Below are 12,068 nucleotides of genomic sequence, written 5' to 3'. Positions count from 1 at the left end.
AGCTCACAAATACCTTAGGAAGTGTTAAAGTTGGCTTCCCTCTATCCTTTAAGTATAAGTAGGACAACTACTAATGTGCAGGTTGTGCACTGCACAAGGGCACCAGTTAAGGGGTGAATGTGGCTTAGGCTGGACTGGACTAGAAGAGTGTTGAAATTCACCCTCTGGAAATTCACAGGCAGACACCATATGGGCTATTTGCAGCCCTGCCCCCAAGTTCCATTATGACCTAGAGGCCACCATAGAGGCCAAGTTCAGCTAAGACTACAACCAATCACTTGCCCTTCATCTTTAGAAGGGTCTTAAAGTGACATCATACCTGCTTCTGAAGGATTGCAGAGACAATGCCAGCTAGGAGATAAGAGTCAGCTCTTTACTTTGAGAAAAGATCCCTTCCCAAGAGTGAGCTCTTCCCTTCCTTCCCCACTTCCTGCAAGTTCTCAGTCCAGCCCTCACCCTGTCGTCCATACTCCTAGCCTCAGTGTGGAGCTGCCTACTAGATCAGTCAGACAAGTAATATCATTGTGTTAGAGATAGATAGATGGTCACAAGAAAGCCCCAAAGAATAATCCAGAAAGATAAAGGACAGAAAACCAGAAAAGAATAATATTACCCACCATTGACGGAAACATTTACTTTATTCAAGTTATGATCCAAGTGTTTTATAGAACTGTTTCATTAATCCTCACCACTACTGTGAGGAAGTTAATCACATTATCCTCATTTCACAGATAGGAAACTGAGGCTCAGGGAGATGAAGTGGCCCGGCCAAGGCCCATAGCTAATAGAAAGGTGGTAAGACCAGTACTTGGCCCAATGTCCATTTTCAACCTTGCATCTTTATAGAGACCTCCTCAAACGGAAACAGGGAAGTTCCAGCTCACCCTCTTAGAAATAAGCAAGGAACCTGGGAGTCACCCTTGTATCTCCCCTTCCCAACCCACCACAAGTCCAGAGGTCCAGAGAATTTCAGCTGCCCCACTAGACCGTAAGCTGTATTTGAACAATTCATAGCAAGTGATGGAAATAATCTGACTAATTAATTGGCCGATGGAGTGGGTGAAGGGCAAGAAGAGTAAGAGAAGGTAGAGAAGGAGGAATCTTGGCCCAACGAATCCCCAAGACTCACCTCCAGACTTCATAAAGCGGATGTCTCTGCCTGAACTGTTTACTTCTCCGTGCCTCTCTGAATAAAGTGCAACCCTCTTATTTATAAAAGAGATGCTTCAGCCCACCGAAGTCCCCCTGAGCCTAGAACAATCCCAACCCATTGGAGATTATTAAAAAAAAAAAATCAAAAGACTGCCTCACCTCATGCCTGACTGACTCAAGACAGAGCATAAAAGGATGTCCTATTGCTGAAGGAGGGTACAAAAGAGTTGAAAATGGAAGGGGCCAAGGATGTGCATATAAAACAAAATAAAAGGAGCGGATATGACAGGGAAAGCAGAGATCTTTCTATTCGTCAAACACGACGGTTCTACACCTGATAATAAGTGCTCATGAAATTTGTTCCACAGCTTTCTCCATCATCTGGGTTACTCCTCACAGCATGTTCTTTGAGACAGTAGTTGTGGAGATACTCATCTCACACATTGTTAGAAAGGAGAAAACTAAGATCCTGAGACATGAGGGACCTGGCCAGGGTCACGTGACAAATCTATGACCCCACATTCCTTGCTCAGGAGTGGGGACGTGGGCAGAAAGAGAGGAAAAGGAAGACAGAGAGAGAGGAAGGGCGCTTTTCAACAAACAGCACTGGGAGAGCTGGATGTCTGCATGCAAAACGAAGCTGGACCTCTACCTCACATCATATACAAAAATCAACTCAAAATGGATCAAAGACCTAAATATAAGACTTAAAAAGAGAAAACTCTTAGAAGAAAACACGAGCATAAATCTTTGTGATCTCGGGTTAGACAATGGTTTTTTAGGTATGACACCAAAAGCACATGTAACAAAAAAGGCAAAGAGATAAATTAGATGTCACCAAAATCAAAAACTTTTGTGCCTCAAGGGATGCCATCAAGAAGGGGAAAAAACAACCCACAGAAGGAGGTAAAATTTTTGCAAATCATATATCTGATAAAAAAGAACTTACAACTCAGTAATAAAAAGACAATCCACTTTAAAACTGAGCAAGCGATTTGAATAGACATTTTTCCAAAGAGGATATACAGTGGTTGATAAGCACATGATAAGATTCTCAGCATCATCAGCAATCATAAAAATTCAAGTCAAAACCACAATGGGATACTACTGCACATCCACTAGGCTATCTTGAATCAAAAAAGACCAATAATTACAAGTGTTGCCAAAGACATGGAAAAACTAAAACCCCCCCTACACTTCTGGCAGTATTATAAAATGGTGCAACCTCTTTGGGAAACAACCTAGCATTCTGCATAAAAGTCAAAAAGTGGAAACAATCCAAGTGTCCATCAACTGATGAATGAATAAACAAAATTCGGTGTATCCATACAATAGGATATTATTCAGCAAGAAAGGGAAATCAAGTACTGTTACATGCTACAGCAGGTTGAGCCTTGAAAACATTACACTGAGGGGCACCTGGGTTGCTCTGTCTGTTGAGCGTTGGACTCTTGATTTCAGCTCAGGTCATGATCTGGAGGTTGTAGGATCAAGCTCCATGTCAGGCCCTGCTCTGATGGCACGGAGCCTGCCTGTGATTCTGTCTCCCTCTCTCTCCCTGCTCATTCTCTCTTTCTCTCTCTCTCTCTCTTTCAAAGATAAATCAACAAACAGTTTTTAAAAATTACACTAAGTGAAAGAAGCCAGTTAAAAAGGACCGCATACTACATGATTCCATTTATATGAATGGAATTCATTGGTCCACAATGGACAAATCTTTAGAGAGAGACCATAGATTAGATTAGCGGTGGGCTGGGCAGAAAGGGGGCTTTGGAGGTGATGACTTAGGGTTGAGCGAGTTCTTGTCAGAGTGTTGAAAATGTTCTAAAATTAATTGTTATGGTTGCCCAATTCTGTGACTGTACAAAAAAAAAACCCATTGAATTGTACGCTTTAGTTAGGTGAATTTTACGGCATTGTGAATTCTCAATAAAGTTCTGTGAGTGTGTGTATAAGAAGGGGAGAGGAAAATGAATCCCCTGGCATTGCAAAATATGATGTGGGAGAGCATTTGTGCATTTTCTAAGAATGCCTTTGGCTTTCAGCGGATTCTGCAAAGGGTTCAAGTGCCAAAAGACGGCCTGTTCTCAGGCTGACCTGGAGTGGGGACTCACATCTCCCCAGCTGCCCCGCACCTCCCCTGTGGGGCCCATCCGTTTTGTTCAGTCTACTTAAGCCCCGCTCAGCAGTGCAGAGTCGGGTTCGCCGCAGCTCCCAGAGCAGTCACGCGGCCACGGCCTGGAGCCCAGCTTTGAGCCCTTCCAGCCCCTTCACCTCGAGGACCCCTGTCCCCCCACACCCCACCCTGTCGCCCTTCCCTCCAGGGCCAAAGCTCCACATCCTGCTGCTGCTGCTCACTCCAGCCATCAACTGGAAGTGGGAACTCATGGCTTCCAGAGCCCCCAACTCTGAAGGCGGAGTGACCCAAAAGTAGGGTGACTACTTTTGGGTTGCCTACGGACCGTCCTGGTTTAAGCCTGTTGTCCCGGTGCAATTATTGAGCGCCCTCTTGCACTCTCAACAGCATCCCGGTTTGGAAGAGACGTTTAATTGTCCCTCTGAGGGGGGATGGGCATGGCTTCCTGGGGATGAGGGCCACTTCAGGGGCCCCCAGGCCATCCCCTGCCTGCAGCGTTCCCTAAGGGCCTCGGCAGGAGAGGACAGGTCAGGGCCTCACCTCCCATGCCAGCTGTCTTCAGGGGAGGGGGCATCTCCCCACAAATCTCTTCAAGGGCAGAGATGCTGTTCCTCTGTTACCCGGCGGTGGGGGGGAGGGGGGGGCGCAGCCTTCTCCCTCAGCCCAGACTGAAAAATCCCAACTCCTTGACATTTATGTCTCCTACCTGTCATCAGCGCCCAGTCTTCTCTGTTCCTTACGATCCCAAACCCTGTCCCTTCCACTGTATATTGCTAGTGCCTGGCTAATGTAAGTGCTCCATAAATGGTTACTTTCAGTAAGTCATTGTCAAGAGAATGAAATACTGGCAAAAGTACGGGCCTAGACCTGGGAACGGGCAGCTCTTGATAACACCCTTTCTGGAAGGGCGCAGGGGGTGGGGGTGGGGGGCAGATCCCACTTAACCCCTCCGGATGCAGGCAGGAGGTTGGCGGGGCAGAGGGAAGGGAGCCCTTCTCTTTCATAGCTGTCCCTCTCTCGAATTGCACACTTCTCTTACCCTTTTTAGCTACTCCCACTTACCTGCTCCAAAGAGAAAGGAAGAAACTCTTTTGTTGTCTGAACGGGCACCCAGTGAGGAAGGGGATGCTGTGTACTTTCTACTGAGAATCCTTTTCTTTTTTTAAATAATATTTACCAACCATTTGATAAGAATTAATCAAGCATTTTTTACAAGCCAGACCTGTGCTAGGCCCCGGGGGATACTGTCATGAATAAGACAGACAGACAGATGTCTCTGCCCGGAGGGGTGGTCTTTAACCATGAAGTCCAAAGCTGGCCCCAGGACTATATTGAGAATGCAATGAGACAATGATTTCTGGGTTCCTGGATACCAAACCCCTCAATGTTAATGGCGACCTTTACGTAGGTCCGTAAAGGCAATGGGCTGGCATCTGCTTAAAAACAGAACTTTTTGAGTCAGAACCGTTTTCAGATCTCAGCTCTGTGCCCTTTCGGGCAATCTTTTCCATCTTCGAGCCGTTATTCACACTTTGTCACGTGGAATGTAGGTAATGCCATCTACCTTGGGGGGCCCAAGGGGCCAACGGCTATAAAACACTTAGCACCAGAGAACCTGAGAACCGGAGTTTCCTACCACCGGTGAGCTGAAGATTCCGTAGCTCAGTGACATTCCCGTGTGTTCCGAAACAGCATTTGCTGAACTTGGCTGAGCAAAAGAATCACTGTGGGAGATTTTCTTAAATTTTTTTTAAATACAGGTTTCCAAACCCCAACCCACACCTACCGAAGAACCTACCACAGAACCTCCGGGGATGGGGCCTGGGAATTTGCAGTTCTAGAAGTTTCCAGGTTTGCCATGGACGCCTCTCAGATCTAGCCTCCTGCTTCTGTTTTCCGAAGCTCCTGTTTAGGGAGAGCAGAGGTGCAGGGCTGCGATGAACCTAGCCTTCACCCCTGACTCCAGCTCTCCTTCTCTCCACCCTGGGGCTGAGCATCCCCAGTCCGGCCTTCCCCAGGCTGCATGCGGTGGGTTCCTTCTGAGTCAGGCGCCTGCTCGTAAAGCTCCCGTTGAAAGGCAGGACAGACAAGAGAGGTCAAAGTTCACACAAACTGCTCCGCCTTCTGTTTCATTTACAAGTGGCAGTCACCTCATTAAACCCAGTCCCCCTCCACCCCCGTCCCCCCCTCTCACCCCACGGCCCACCCCACACATGCCCACGTCTGCCCCTCCTCCATTCAGCCCTGCCTGGGCGTCAACACAGACCTTGGTTGGAGAACAAGTGGTCAGACGCAGACAGGTGACTTCCTGGAGATGCCCGCTCACACCCATCTTGGCAAGTTCAGGCCCCCAAACTAGCCCAGGGGCCGGTGTAGAGATCGTACTTGACGAGTGTTTGTGAAACTCGAGAATTTGTAAATGCATGCAACGGGCATCTTAGCAGCCACGGCTCAACCCGCACTTGGCAGTCAGTGCCGATGCCTCAGGCAGAGTCCTGAGGAGGAGGTGGGTGTGGGGAAAGAGGGTCGCACATCTGGTGCCAAATCCCAGCTTTGCTGCTGTGTGCCCTGGGCTGACTTTCCGCCTCTCTGATCCTCAGTTCCTTCCTCTATAAAGGCAGGGTTCCTGAGATGATTCAATGAGGTAGGCCATCTGAAAATCCTGGCTTAGCAGCTGGCATGCTGTAGCTTTCCAGCAAACATGGTCTCCCCGAGCCCGTGAAGGCCACAGAGTTAGCTTCAGTCATGTCAACCGCATGATGGCGTGGCGGAGGCGGCCAGACCATGGAGAAGGACCAGCAGTCGTGTAGAGGGTTGGCCGGTATCCCCTGAGACAGGGATGGTCAAGACGACGTCTGAAGGAGAGACTGCAGCCAGGCCAGGGGGCCTTGGGGGAGCAGAGGAGCCAGACCGAGGAGAGGCAGACACGTGCGAGGCCAGATCCGAGTCAGGGAGGAGCCTGGCCCATCTGAGGACCAGCGGGAAAGAGATGAGGTGGCCGTGAGTGAAAGCAACAAGGTGAGGGCCCAGAGAGGTGAGCAGGATGCATGCAGGTCTCCTCCAGGACACAGGGAAAATTCCAGACTATCTGAGGAAGACTGGAAGCTTCTGAGAAAGTGGGTGATGATGTGGCTTGGTGTGCCCCATCCTTCTTTCTAGTCTTCAAGCTGCTGTGTGAGCCATGGAGTGAACCCAGCTTGGAAGTCAGACCCCGGGATTGTCCTCAAGATCCCAGCGGACGGAAGCCCCTGCTGCCCGCCCCTCCCCCATTTCTCCACGGCAGAGGGTTGTCTCCCCACTGCCAGCAGGACGCTCTGGGTGTGGGGCCTCAGGTTGAAGACAGCCTTTGGGTGATGGAGGTGTCAGTCCATCCTGTGCTGGAGGGGCTCAGGGGAGGCAGCCCTCCTGGAAGGGGAGGTGAGGGGCTGGTCTAGAACCATTTATAGAGCAGCACCTTTTGTCCTTAAGTTGTTTATCTGGGTGGAGATGGGGGTGGGGACTATCAGGGGCTAAAGCCTCCCCCCCCCCCCAGCTCCCCAGCTTCGGGGGGCCAGGGAGAAGAGCGCCATGCATGCTGTGGTCTCTGCGAAGGGAAGGGTGTCCCAGGGCTAGGATGGGCGGGGTGAGGCTCCAGGGGAAAGGGGAGGCTGGAGAGAGCAGGCAGCCGCCACCCAAAGGGAAGGGCATTCACACAAAGGAAAGACAGACCTCAAGAGGCAGAGAGCCGGAAACAGAGGGGAAAGATCCAAGTCGAAACAGAAAGGAGAAGGTACTAAATAGAGGAAACAGCAGAGAGATGGACACATACAGAGGCTGAGAGAGAGAGACCGAAAGAGGAAGAGAGAGGGATAAAGAGAGACCCCAGCAGAAGATACAACAGAGCAGAGAAACAGGTGATGGGCAGCCTGTCGTATCTCAGAGCCCGAACCTGTTAGGACAGTTCTTGACCTGGATCCTGAGGGTCAGGACAGAGGTGTGTGCCCTCCAATAGACACCTTCCTCTCCCTTTCTCCCACTGGAACCCTAGGGGCAGTTTCAAGCCTCCCCATAGTCTTTGTGAGATCCGTTGTGCAGACAAAGACTCCTCCGGGGCAGTCTGGCTGGCGCGCTGGGTCTGTGAGCAGTCCACCCGAAGCCAGCCCTGGGCAGCAGGGGAGGCTGTTTGTGGGGTGTCAGGAACCCCCAGAAGGATCCTAAGTGCTGCCGATCAAAGAGACTCCTCCAGGCCCCTTCCAGGCCCACCTGGGACACAGGGGGGCTGAATGGAGACCTCGGACCCAAGAAGAGCCTCGTCCTTCAGTCACCAGCTGACAGCATCCAGGGGCCTCAGCCTTCCAGTCCCCCACAGCACTGGCCCACGGCAGCCCCTGCCCTACCCACCACACTAGGCTTCCCTGGCCTCTGACCCCTTGACTCCCCCATCTGCAGGTTAGAGTCCGGGCTCCTGAACCCAGCCCACCAGGCCGGCGCTTCCTCCCCAGCCCTGCCCCTTCCTGCCCCAGGCCCTGCCCTCCAGTTAGACCACACTACCTGCAGACCCAGCTGTAAACCTGCCCTCTTTCCTTCGGGTGCCCTTCCCCACCCTCCACTGGGAGACCCCACTGCCCGGGCTGCACCTGCATTTGCTGGTGATCTCCTAACACCCCGGAAGCATCGCCCACAGTGTCTGGAATGGAGACCCAGGACAAGGCTGAGCATCGTGTGTGTGTCCACCCCTGCCCAGCAGAGCCCAGGGCCTGTAGGTGTCGGGTGGATGGATGTGGGGGAATGATTATAAGCCACAGCTCACCAGTCACCCCGGGAGTTGGTTCCCACTTCATGTTTGGCTTTCCAGCTAGACTGCAACTCCCTTGGGTGCAGGGGCTGCATCTCACTCTGCTTCTGCCCCTGTCCGGCTTTAGACACTCGTGGACCAGAAGAGGAGTGGAAGCCACGCTGTGGCCCCGGGGGCCAGGCTGAATTCAGGGCATCACTCAGAGCTCACGGGCACCAGGAAGGTTCTAAGTTCACCTGGGGCTTCACCCCTTTCCAGGAACTGCAAGGTCAGAGATGCTCCCTCTCCTTCCCAATACTCTGAACCCTGGCCCAGAGCCCCCTCCAGGTTGACCTGGGGACAGGCCAGAGGAGAGGATGGAATTGGAGGCTGGTGATGAGGGCACTTGTCTATGGAAAATACTGAGGCAGTTAGAGGAGGCAGAGAGCCACTCAGATGCACATTTCCTGCTGAGGTAGTGCCCACATTCCCCCAACACACCAGCACGTCGGGAGAGAGACCGTCCTGGACTGCTCGTCCAGCTGCTTCCCAGGGAGGTGGCCCGTCTTGCCCTGCCCGTGGGCATAGTCACTTGGCCTGATGCCTTTGGAATGAGCTGGGCTGAGGCCCAGGGCCTAGAACCTCGGTCCCCAAAACTTCCCCCACAGAAACCCAAGCCTGTTAAGGGCTCTGCTTGATGAGGGTGTCAGGCCGTAAGGCCCAGGAGGACTTGGGGACCGGCGAGGCCTGGCCTGAGGTACTTCTGCTCCTCTCTGCTTAGGGCTCAGCTCCCACAGAGGCTCAGACTCCTCCCAGGACAGGCCCGTGCGGGGCGGCTTTGCGGGTCACCCGGGTGCCCACCCACGAGGACACCTCCCACCAGCTCACACAATTCCCAATTGGCCTCCAGCGTTTGACAGGCTGGTTGGCATCTGCACAGCAGAAAACAGAGAGGAGAGGACAGGGAGGGCAGACACCGGACCGATGCCAAGATGGTCGCTGTCACCAGCTTCACCTTGAAGCTCGTCCCTGTCCTCATCAGGACGAGCTCTCCGGTGGAGTTCAGTACCTGGCCCTGAGCAGGTGCCAGGTGGGGGTGGGGGAGAGACACAGTGTGCTGAGTCCAGGTGTGGGGACGCAGGACAGGGACAGAGCCCCCTGACAGGAAGCAGCCCGTGACCAGCGCTGGTCAGGTACATACAAAGGTTGCTGTGTCCCCACCTGCCCTCCTCCCCCTGGCGGGCCCCGGACCCTGCTCTTCCAGTCCTGTCTTTCCCAGGTGTCCTGAGCTGCCTGGCCTTGTCAGCAATTGCTGAGACAGGATACCAGCACTGACAGCTCTTGTCACAGCCCCCCCAGGCCTTATCCATGCCACAGAGGCGAGGACAGCTTAATTCCCTGACCCAGACACAGGGCGCTTGCCAATAAGTATGGGGCCGCTGCTGACCCCCGCCCCTCCCTCCCTAAAAGTGGGCGCAGGGACAATGCTTCTGGTGTCCCTCATGCCCCAGGGCCCCCCCCCCCGCCCCCGCTCTCCCTCCTCCCCTGCCTCCTTTTACCCTCCCTCTGCACCAAATAGGCACTAGTGTCAGCTAAATGGCCCAGGGATGATTGATGCTGGGCGCTGGGCTCTGTTCAATGGGGAGGAAAGAAAGCTTTGACATAGCAACCTCAAGCTCCCCTCACCCTGATTTTGGGACAGGTAAAGGATGTGGGGGTTCCCGTAGCCCTGGTGTGCAGGGCTTCTGACCCTCGAGTCAGGAACCAAAGAACCCTGGCTTCACGTGAGCACTTCGAACCACCCTACACTCCTCAAGGAGCCCAGACCCTTCAGAGGCTGCGGGTGCTGTGTTTTCCTGCACGACTGCACCCTTCCAGCCTGGAGACTGCCGGGCTACCTGCCGCATCCTTCCCTCCCTGCGTTCTGGTCTCCAGCTCCATCTTTGGTGGACAACCCCATCTGGGGGACCACCATCAGTGCACCCTGTTTCAGGGTGATCTCCTGAGCTGCTCCAGAGGCTCCTCACATTGGCTCCTGGGGTTCTGACCGCTCAGTTCCCAAATCAAGGCCTCCACACGTCCAGCTTGGACCTCCAATCTCTGTCTGCAGTGGAGAGGACATGTCTCCCTTTCTCTTCCTACTTCTCCCCAAAACGTAGTAAGAATAGCATAGTTGGGGCTGTTTTCACCTCCTGGAGACTCTAGGAAAACATACTAGGGGTCCAAAGAGTCTAGCATGACACCTGCCTCCTTTCTAGAAACATCGTTGAGAATCTAAGGCTGCATCTGAAGTTGGGCAGCAATGATGGGTAAGAAGGTGGGTTCAAATCCCAGCCCCTCGCTTCCGGGCCTCAGGCAAGCTGCTTCACTTGATTTCCTGGTCTCTCAATTACCTACTTTGGGGAACTATTCTGAGGCTTTAATAAGATCTCACAGATAAAATAGACGGCAGGGTGGCCGCTGCACTCTAAGTGCTCAGCGAAAGGGAGTGGCCATTGCTCTAACTGTAATGGCTGGTATGATCACTCACCACCCAGGACGGTGGCAGTTGCCACTGGGGCTCCGGGAGGCTCTTTTTCCAATGACAGACAAGACTCCTCAACGGCGTCCAAATACTGAGTTACTACTCTGCCCTCTCTGAGACACAGAACATTCTCAGGCAGGGACTGTGTGGGGCAAGGGGACGAGGGTGATACTTCTCCCAAATCCATAATCTCGGCATAATCAGACTCAGGGTCCTGCAACCAGAGGGGTGTCAGAGATTGTCTTAGTTAGAGACAGAGATCGTAGGCTTTGTCTCATCCTGCTCATTTTACAGGTGAGGACACTGAGGCCCAGAGGGAATGGGACACACCCAGCTCACGTTGCAAGCCTTGCTCTCTCCTCAGGGCTGTGTCCATCCCATTGGGGACCTGGGAAGGGACTGCTCTGGTGATGTCTAGGACACCTGGTCATGGGGGGAGATGCAGACTGAACACAAGGGCTCCAAAGTTAGGCTTGGGTCAAAACCCAGCTCTGCTGTGTAAGCAGATGTGACCTCAGGGAGTCCATTGACCGATCTGGGCTTCATGGTCCTCGTCTATAAAAGAGAAATGAAAATTCAGGAGAATAGTATATTCTTCACAAGGTTATCATTGGGGGCTTTAAATAACCTCAGGTAAGTAAGAGGTTCTGGGTGGGCAACGAACATCGAATATTGCAATTACTGTTACAGTCAGGTTTCTGGAACTCCCTGTAGGAGAAAGGAAAGAAGGATAAACCTTGGGTTTGATCGTGGGCCCTCTGTCTTGCTTTCTGTCCCTCTTTGGCTTTTCTTTCCTAGGCTGGAGAAGTAAGGGGATAGGGGAAATCTGGTTTATAACTCCAGGAAAAAAAAGAAAAACAAAAACAAAACAAAACACGGGGAAACTTCTGGAAAATTCTGTAACTTTAGACAGGAAAAAGGCCAGACTCCAGGGCTGGGCCAGGATGAGCTGGCAGCTTTTCAGGCCTGCCTGGAGGAGGCCCTGGGGTGTGTGTGTGTGTGTGTGTGTGTGTGTGTTACTCAGAGAACTTTGGGGAACTCAGCGGGGGCAGTGGACCTCTCCTCCCTGTCCATCCTTCTGTCTTCCTCCTCCTCCCTCCCTCCTGCTCTTGACCTCACTCTCCCCCACCAGGGAGGTGGGAACCCTCAGGAGTTGGCGAGTTATCTGCAGTGCCAGCGTGGGGGACCAGGATAGGCAGCACCTGTTGGGAATATACTTACGGTGGAGCCAGTGACCTCTGAGGCCCCTCCCGGCACTGGACTCATGGCACTCAAGGGAAATACTCTTCCCTGACTTTCCTGCCTGAGGTAATTACCACAGGCTCCGTAGAGTCAACTACAGACCGAGTAGGTGGGTTTAGCCCTCATCCTAGGCACCCCCACAGTCCCTCTTCGCACCCTCCTCCCCAAAGCGGGCATGTGAGCAGGCCAAGGACACCATGAAAGGCGGGACAAGGGGCTACATGCAGAACACGGGTTTGGGACAAGGAGCCCAGAGCAGC

This window comes from Panthera onca, chromosome D1 (genome assembly GCF_046562875.1).
Source record: "Panthera onca isolate mPanOnc1 chromosome D1, mPanOnc1 haplotype 2, whole genome shotgun sequence".
NCBI classification, from domain to species: domain Eukaryota; kingdom Metazoa; phylum Chordata; class Mammalia; order Carnivora; family Felidae; genus Panthera; species Panthera onca.
The sequence above is the reverse complement of the archived record's forward strand: the minus strand, read 5'-3'. Positions refer to the sequence as shown.